Genomic DNA, 8984 nt, shown 5'->3' with positions numbered 1-8984 from the left:
TCGAAAACCATATCGAATCAAACGACGTCCCGTTTGAAAACATTAAATTAATATTTACGTCCAGAGGTCCGAGCCCTTTCGACGGACTGATCAATGCAAAAATCTAGGTCTCTGTATACTTCATGTAAAAATCTTCACGAATCAAGGTATTTATTTAAAGTTTCATGTTAAACTGTATTCCTATAATAGCCGGTTGAATGGAAACATCTATTACTAATTCCTGACTTCTCACATTCAGTAAAACCTATCTTTCCACTACGAATAATTCAATTTATAAGAACGGAACTTGACTCGATTAAATATTTGCTATAAAAAGGAATAACTTTTAACAAGAAAATAATTTTATCGCCTCCAACCCTGGTACTATTTATATATTTTTCTAATTTGAAGAAAAATTAAGTGGACGGATTTCTGTCATGGACCCAGTGGGAATTTCCTTTTCTGACAGCTGATTGACATGAAACCTATTTGGTAACGCTTCTCTGTTGTGTTTTTTATGGGGGAGGGGTACATGAGGTTATTTAGCCACGTCAGTCAGTGCCTGTACAGTGGGAGAATGAGGGAGAGGTACAGGATGGGGTTGGGGGCTGGGGGGGGGGGGAGGTTGCAATTCCATTACCTCGTTCTATGTAATTAAAGGAAGGAGGGCAAAAAAACAAGGGGAAATGTTAAACGCCCAACTCCTGTCTGGATTTTGTCAATGACCAAAATGCTTCCAATTTATTAGCTATCTGCTCTTCATATTAACTGTGTAAAAAGAAGTTCAAATAAAGAAAATCGAGGCAAATAAAACGGTTTTCAAAAAAAAGTTATGTAGAAATTTCCTCAATTTGTCACAAATTTCACCGTTAATTAATACGCGATAGCGTCATCCCCTGTTGGTTGCAATTCTACAAGAGTTATATTTATTCAATTATTTTAGTTTTCTTTAGGCCCTGCTGTTATATTTAGAAGCTGTTAAACTGTTCTTCCCCCCCGCCCCCCGCCTTTAATCCACATTTCATCGGGCACCAGCTGAGTCGATGTCTGCGTCACGTGATGGGGGAGTCTCCTCAGATAAAATTCAGTGTTAAACTCAACCAGGCTCTAACAGGCTCTGACCCGACCCCAGAATTCCTTTTAAAAGGAACGGTTCCAGTCTGTAGAATAGTTAAAAACAATCGATAGTGCCGGTTTTGCGAGGTGGGTCGCTTTTAACAGCGAAATCGGACTCCTCATCAAATTTTTCACCAAAAAAGTGGATTATCTGTTTGGATAAACAGGACGTGTTTGGTAAGAAACGAGTCTTAACAGAGACAGGAGCGAGATAAACTCCAAATGAATTCTAGAATGTGTTCAATTCATGTTTAATCAGGAGAATAGTTTTGCGCTTTTTTTCACACACTGCGCCGAGTATATCAGCAAATAATGAGTAACGGTTTGATTCAATTGAATATTAGATTGAATGACTGGATATTAATGCCCATTTTAAAATCATATTGCATTTTATTAAGTTACTGGCATTCTGAGTCCATTTTTTTTCAATGTAAGTTCCATAATTTGCATCTTTAATCGAAAACGGTATGATCAGCCTTTTTCTCCGATTTGTAGTATTCAGGCTGGTTTGGGATTATACACTCGCTGGTGTGAAAATCTGGCGGCGATGACAGAAGATGATAAATAGGGAGGAAAACTGTCAAGTTGTGTGGGGGTGGGGGTGGGTGGAAGATGTAACTGGAAGCAAGAGGCAAAGGAGAAGATAAGGACCAAAGCAAAGGTAGAGTCGAGAGAAGAATAGGCAGCTGGTATATGAAGTCAAACCGAGAGGAAGTGTTTACATAGAGGAATGTTACTGTACCTGTTCAAGTTCTATACAGGGACAATATAAACAAAGGATCCAAAATGAATGTGCCATTTCATGGAGGTTATGAAGGAACTGGCGTAACTACTGAATACGCTGACGTTGACTGAAATTTACTCGAATTAATGTTGAGGTTATACTGTTCAAATGAATAATACTTTATCCTCCATTTCTTCCTTAATTTACCAACAGAATTGAAACATATAGAAAAGTTATTGTTAAACAGGTCCACAACACTTAGTGATTAAAAAAACATTCAATAAGATGGAGGATAATAAAACTAACCCTTTGAAACATCTGTAAACTTTAGAAAAGACGCTCCCTCCCACACCTCCACGCAATTGGTTGTTCAGTCAGTTCTTTGGTTATTTTTCTGTTTGCCTCTGGCTATGAAAAATATTTTGATATCCTCATCAGCTTGCAGGAATCATGAGATTTTTTATGTGCTTTTGAAGTTTTAGTAAATTACATTGGACTTTAGTTCAGTCCTTTTTTCTCGCCTAGTTTGAGACAGAACTCAGTACATGTGACTTTATCAACGCAGGCGCTATTTGCTTTTAGCCGTTCGGCCAACATCAGTAGCTTCAAATCGCTGCAAACTCTATAAATTCAACCACACTGCAAATCAGGGGGCACCAACTCGCTGCCGGGCGCTTTCGCCTGCTGTCTGACAGTTCATTGTATGTGTTGTCAAACAGCCTACCGCCAACAGCATCCCCCCGCTCCGCCTACCCCATCCTTCACCCCTCCAAAGTGTTCGCGGCAAACGGTTACAAAAATTTTTGTAACACTTTCTGAGTTAGACACATAGTCGCCCTCAGTGCATGGTTGATTATTGTGAAACAGTAAGTCAAGGTAGGACTATTATTATTAGAAAGGACATGATTTGCCACAATTGTTGCTTATTAATAAAGCAAACCTGATGCAGAAGTTCAACTTGTGTAATTAACCCATTAGCATGAAACAAATTTGCTTTATTCAAACCCAGCCGTCCTATTTGCTCATAACTTGTTGATGTATACGACAGCCATCAGTAGCAGGTTTTAGCTTTTTCATTACACAACCTTTTTTCCAATGATTGCAGGAATGTAAAGGAAACTATATTTTAAGGGGAGGGGCGGAACTTCTTATTAACTCCCGGCTCAAACAATCCAAAATTTCAAACACTGTGACTCACCTTTAAATCCAATCCCGACCAAGAGGCAATGTTTAACGTTCTGCCTTAGTTTCTCTGCTAAAGATGGCGATTGTGCTGAGGGCGTTTCGTCATGACTGTTGCAACAGAGGTGACTCCACACTGACCTGTGTGCAACTGCCCGTGAAGCTGTTGGTGTTCTGAGCTCGGGGTGGCGTGGGGTTGGTGGGAGGTGGGATGGTCATGCATTTGTCAACAGAAAATAACACCGGGTTCAAGTTGAAATATTTCAAAGTTACAGGACAAGTTTCAAGTGTTCTGTAGCTTGGTTAATGCGAGAATAACTGACTAGACTGGAAAAAGGAAGAACTTTTAAAAACAAACATCACATTTATCCGCTATCCATTTTTAAACACTTGGTTACAATCCATAGGCCACGTCGGACAGGGAGTGAACAGATGTGTGACGATGTTGAGCCCTGAAAATTGGATGTAAATAGTGTTCTGTGTTTGTAGGCCAGGTCAGGATGATTATTTCCAGTCATTTATTTCAGCGGGGAAATAATCTTTTTTGGAATAGTCATGCTTTCAATGAGATTTAGAATCTGAATGGCAATGAGCTATCCGAATTGATTCAGACTTCATCCTGAAGCCGGCTTTCCCTCAGATGACTCGAAGTTATGTTTCTTTCTGACTAATTTACCTGTCAGCAGTTTCCCGCACACTCCCAGACATTTTTACAGTATCTCTGTCTGCAACCGTGACTACGAAGCAAATCAGTGACAAATTGTTGTTCCCTGTGATGGAAAAAACACCGGAGTGTTTGCTGCTGGCTATTGGCATGTTCTGTTCTCTCGTATTGATGCCTTTTTGAACGCAGATTTTTTTTCGAAAGACTGGCAATTAGTGGTTTTGTCGAAAATTGAGTCTAATTAAGCCACATTCCGCAACAGAAGATGAACTGAGGGCTCATTTTATACATTTCACAGCAGAAAGCTGGAAGCAAACTGGCGGTTTGTTTGACTAAAGCAATGTCAGGATTTTAACCTTCAATAGGTTAAGACACGGGAGACAAAGGAAAGTCCCCGAAAATGCATGTTCTAAAAATTGAAGTTGACGAAAATTTCGGGGTGAAAATCCTTCGTTTGAAGTACGGTTGGCGTTTTAAAGACCTGATTACAGATTTTATATATCCGGCCGAGGCAGAAAGGGCCGAATGGCACTCTTCCCTGCGATATTCGGGGATTCTAAAAGACAGAATTGTTGAATAAAATATAATTGGATAGACACCCTCAATAAAATGTACAAATTCGAATGATTTAGGACTTGAAGGTGCACTTTTGTCTCATCTGACCTATGAAAAATTGACGAGTGGGCCCCTGTGAGCAGCAGGCCCGAGAGAAAAAAAGGCGGCATTCTATGCCGACACAGAATGGTGTCTAAGATTAGAATTCACAGTTATTTCTAGACAGCTTTATGTCGAAATATGTTACCTTTGGTTATGTTACCATAATGCCCCACTAACCAAGGCAGTTTCCAGGAAACTGGGATGTGGCCAAATATTTTGGAGTTGGTCTCCACAATGAGATTACTGATATGATTAACTTTTGATTGCCAGGAGTAATACCAAGTTGTATTGAATTAAGTAATCATCGCCTATTCCTCTGCCAAATAACCTGTCACTGAAATGATCAGCTGTTATAGTGTATCACGGAGTCACAACGTCATCTTTCAAATGACGGAAAAAATATTTCTAAGCAAGTTTCAACTCATAAATTGTCCAATCTCCTAAATTCTTAGCAACTGCTAACCCGCCGTATTGCCGATCTCAGTCATGGAGGAGATTGCACAGATCCAGGTGGAATTTGGAGTGCTAGTTACATTACGGATTCAAAATTCAAGTTATTTTAAATTATAAATCGCGAGTTTAAAAAAAACATTTTTGCGGCAAAAAAGCTGGAATGTGTGTATTCCATTTGTTTGTGACGGAGGCAGCGGCGGGCACCACAGATGTGTGTACTTTCCATTGTAGCAACCTCAACACCTGAAGGAAAAACTTAACCTCATTCATAACTACCTACCTACCTATCTATCCACCTATCTATCTATCTATGCATCCATGTATCCATGTATCTATCTATCTATCTATGTATCTATCTATCTCTCTATCTATGTATCTAGCTAGCTATCTATCTATCTTTCCGAAAACAGGCGTATCCGAGGCAACCTCAAATTTAACGTTCATTGGCAAATGTAAGCTTTGCAGCGGAACATAGCCATCGACTCATTTGTACGTTGGATGGATTGAGCTGGAGTTAGCTGTGCATGGCCAGTGAATTGGGAACATTTGCGTATCAACATTGTATAATCCAAACTTTAAGAGTGAAACTACATTTTGAAGTCAATCATTCCAGAAGTTGTATTTCTAGCTCACTGCTTAAAAGTACGTGATGTTTTATATACACCTTTCCATTTTAAATATGATCAATCGAATCTAAAAGTGAACGTAAAAGCAACACCAGTTGAAAAATTAACTGAAATATTGAAAGTGCGTACTGTTTATTGCTCCAACAGTTTTCCACTGTAATGAAACAACGTTCCAATTAATAGCTAAATTTGTAGATGATTCGCTTGGTTTCTGTTTCCCGCTTCCAACGAAGGGGGAGAGGTAATTGTGGGTAGTCCAAACGCTTTCAGAGCATGTGTTCAATTGGATTCGGAAAGGGAAAATTTAATCTGGGTAACTGTCCACTTGCTCAAAACCAGTTCAAGAGTCTGACAATGAATAAAGAAAACACCACCTGTAGATTTCAGTTACTTATGAGAAAGTATCGTCCGTTTCTCTAACCTTTAATACATTCATTTAAAGAATGGATGCTTAGTGCGGTTCTGGTGTTAGCTCAGATTTCCAACCGGTTACTGAACGCATTCTGGATAACGCCCCACGTCCACGCGTAAAGTAATTTTTTTTATCACAAACCAATTTTAGAATCAGATTAGCTCCTAGTTTCTTTTTTAAAGGATCTACAGTTATTGAATCAACTGTTGCAATTTCCTAAACAAGCATTTGGGCAATGTTGGGTTGAGATTACAAACTTGACTACTTGTAAACAGCCTGCAGTCATTGTCCGCGACACTTCTTTCCATCTCTCGCTCCAAGTAGGTACTGGAGATCTGGGCTGGGAATATTCAGGGACTGATGTCGTTGGATGATGCCGAGCTCGGTTACTTTTGTGACAGCCTCATTGTGGTGGTTCACAAACATTCAAAAAAACTGAGGGTCACTCCAAACCAGGAACAAATATTGACTCTTTAGGAAGGAAAGAACGTTTGTGGAAAAAGAACACTTAATTCACCTTAAACCCGCCTGGGAATGAATTCAGCAGTGACGATTTGTTCCGACGGTCCATCCCTTCAGAACAATTCAGGGTTTCTGTTTAGGTTCTTGTCTGAATTTCACCTTGGAATGTTCTCATTAACCCGCTGGATGCTCCTTGCAGTTTGGCAGCGTGATGGGAGTGTTGGTGGGGGCGGGGGTGTCAGAGACTGTCTGACCAAGTGCAGATTCTGGTCAAAAAACGTACCTCTAGGAACCTGCAGCTGTGGACTGCAGCAGGACTCCGTTCAAAGACCATGGAGCCCATAGAATCTCTCTAATGAGACTCAGACAGAGCCTCCTTGTTGTTTTTGTCCTGCCGTTTTACGACCACCTCGAATAATCCTCAATGCTCTAATTTCCTCGTCTTGATTCAGCAGGTAAACGATTTCCGCCTTTCTCATTATTGAGGTGACTGAAAGCACATGGAGCCTCTGAGTTCAAACTAGCCAGTCCCAGACTTAGGCCGATACGAAAACAAGGCCAATAAAATAGAAACCACATTTGCGATTCTCAAAGTGGCTGGCTTAGGAAACGATAGGACATCCCGAAATCATTTATCCATTCTGTTATATGAAGGGGCGTGTTCCTCCGTTCCAATCGAGAAGTCGAAAATACCTTTTGCTCTACATAATTAGTGGAAGCTACAGTGAGAGCCATCACAAGAGCTCATTGTTATTCGAGGGGTGAAGTCAGAATTAGTTTCCCCAGAACTGGCCTTTTGAACGAGGAATCCCATAAACTGTATCAATAACAGCGAAAGTCAAATCTTGAATATTGCTTGTAATTTAGTATTTCAACACTGCAGTTCAATCTGTACGAGCCCCGCATTTTACAACATAATTACATCTAAGCGAACTGATGCATACGGCATTTGATCGACTGTGTCCGATTCCCATAATCTGGGATATAGTTGTTGCTTAATTCAGGGTCAACGGGAGCTGGTAGCCCAGTGGTGTTACATTTGAGCTATTAATTCGGCGAGCAAGCTTATGTTTGGGGTCCCGTTTTCAAGTGCCGGCAGATAATGGAGTTTGAGTTCAATTTTCTTTAAGCAATAATCTGGCATTGTGTCTCTTGATGACTATGAACTGATTGTCAGGAAAACCCCTTCTGGTTCACTAATGTCCTTTAGAGAAATTAGCCTACACGTGACTCCAGATCCAGCAATTTGGTTGATTCTCAACTGTCCTATGGGCAATAATCAGTGGCCTGGCCAGCGACCCGTCTTATTCATTCATCAAGTGAACTGAAATTTTCCAAAAATTGAATACTTGAATACAGAGTAGGTTGAGTACCACATACTGAGCTGGGCTCGATTCTGTGCTCACAGGCCGGTCATAGCAAATGGCCGGCACATGCCGGCTTACTGCTCTGAGATGGATTTGAAATTTTAGAATAAGAATTAGGTGTGTTTTCACATGTACTCACATGAGTACAATGAACAGTTTGCAAAGTCACCAGTTACCGCGCCATCTTAGGTCCGAAGATACCTCGGTACAGTTTCTTTGGAATAAAGTTATGGGATTTGGGTGGATGCCGAATGAACTGCCACGTGCATCAGGTGTAGCTCGTTGGAGGGCGAAACCCTGTAAGAAGAGGAAGACTTTAAACTCACTAAATGTTGCAACAAGTTTTGGTGGGAGCATAGCACTGGTTCTGTGTGAATGAAGCTTCCGATGGAATGTATATATTATTGCAGATGGTTTTGTTGAAGTTTCCTAGGAATACAACAGTTCCACCTTACGATAATTCGATTTTACAATAACAAGTTGTTTAATTTTTGATGGGTCGGGGCGGCGAGAGTTGAGAAGGGCTGTTGGTGGCGGAGACCTTATTCATCCCTCACCAATTGATTTACTATAGGCATAAATTTTGTTTCTCCTGTCAGGCCCAAGTACCGGATTAACTGTTAAGGAAAGGATTGTGGAATTTCAGAATGTTGGCCAAAACTGTAAATAGGAATAAGAAGTTGAAACGCTATAAAAATAGGGACCTAAATTCAAGTAGTTTACATTTATTAAACGTTTCTCTGGAAAGACTGCAATGAATTATAATCTGACTATAATGAGCCTAGATTTTATTTATAAACAGGTTTATTTGGGAGAAAATTGAAACCATTATTCCGTGCGTATACCCCAAGGCAGCATCCAGCATTTTAACTACAAGCGTGTGACTAAAGTAAAATAAAGAGCTGGGGATGCTGGAAATCTGAAAGAAAAACAGAAAGTGCTGGAGAAACTCAGCAGGTCTGGCAGCATCTGAGCAAACAGCATATATTAACATTTCAAACCCAATGTGGAGTGTTACCGAACACAGAGACCTTGGGAACAAAAACAGATATTGCTGGAAAAGTTCAGCACGTGCGGAAGCATCGGTACAGAGACATCAGAGTTACATTTCGGGTCAGGTGACCCTTAGAACTGACACATCTGAGGAAAGGTCACTGGACTCGGAACGTTAACGCTGATTTCTCTTCACAGATGCTGCCAGACCTGCTGAGTTTTTCCAGCAATTTCTGATTGTGTTTCTTTTTTACAGCATTCACATTCTTTTGGTTTTTAAAGAGGCCTTGGTGTCCAGGTTCGTATTTCCTTGAAAGTGGAGTCACGGGTAGACAGGGCGATGAAGAAG

The 8984-nt window shown here is 40.5% G+C and overlaps 1 protein-coding gene across 2 annotated transcripts in view; it reads left to right on the top strand.

Annotated features, from left to right (window-relative positions):
- Positions 1-1169: 1169 nt before the first annotated feature.
- tbx4 (T-box transcription factor 4) overlaps positions 1170-8984 on the top strand; it is a 149100-nt gene continuing 141285 nt past the window's right edge. For both annotated transcript variants that reach the window (XM_048557358.2, XM_048557357.2), the window contains exon 1: positions 1170-1272. The gene's annotated coding sequence lies outside the window, so the exon portion shown is untranslated. The remainder of the gene's footprint in view (positions 1273-8984) is intronic.

This window comes from Stegostoma tigrinum, chromosome 27 (genome assembly GCF_030684315.1).
Source record: "Stegostoma tigrinum isolate sSteTig4 chromosome 27, sSteTig4.hap1, whole genome shotgun sequence".
Taxonomy (NCBI): Eukaryota; Metazoa; Chordata; class Chondrichthyes; order Orectolobiformes; family Stegostomatidae; genus Stegostoma; species Stegostoma tigrinum.
Note: the sequence above shows the minus strand (reverse complement) of the source record. Positions and strands in the feature narration are given on the sequence as shown.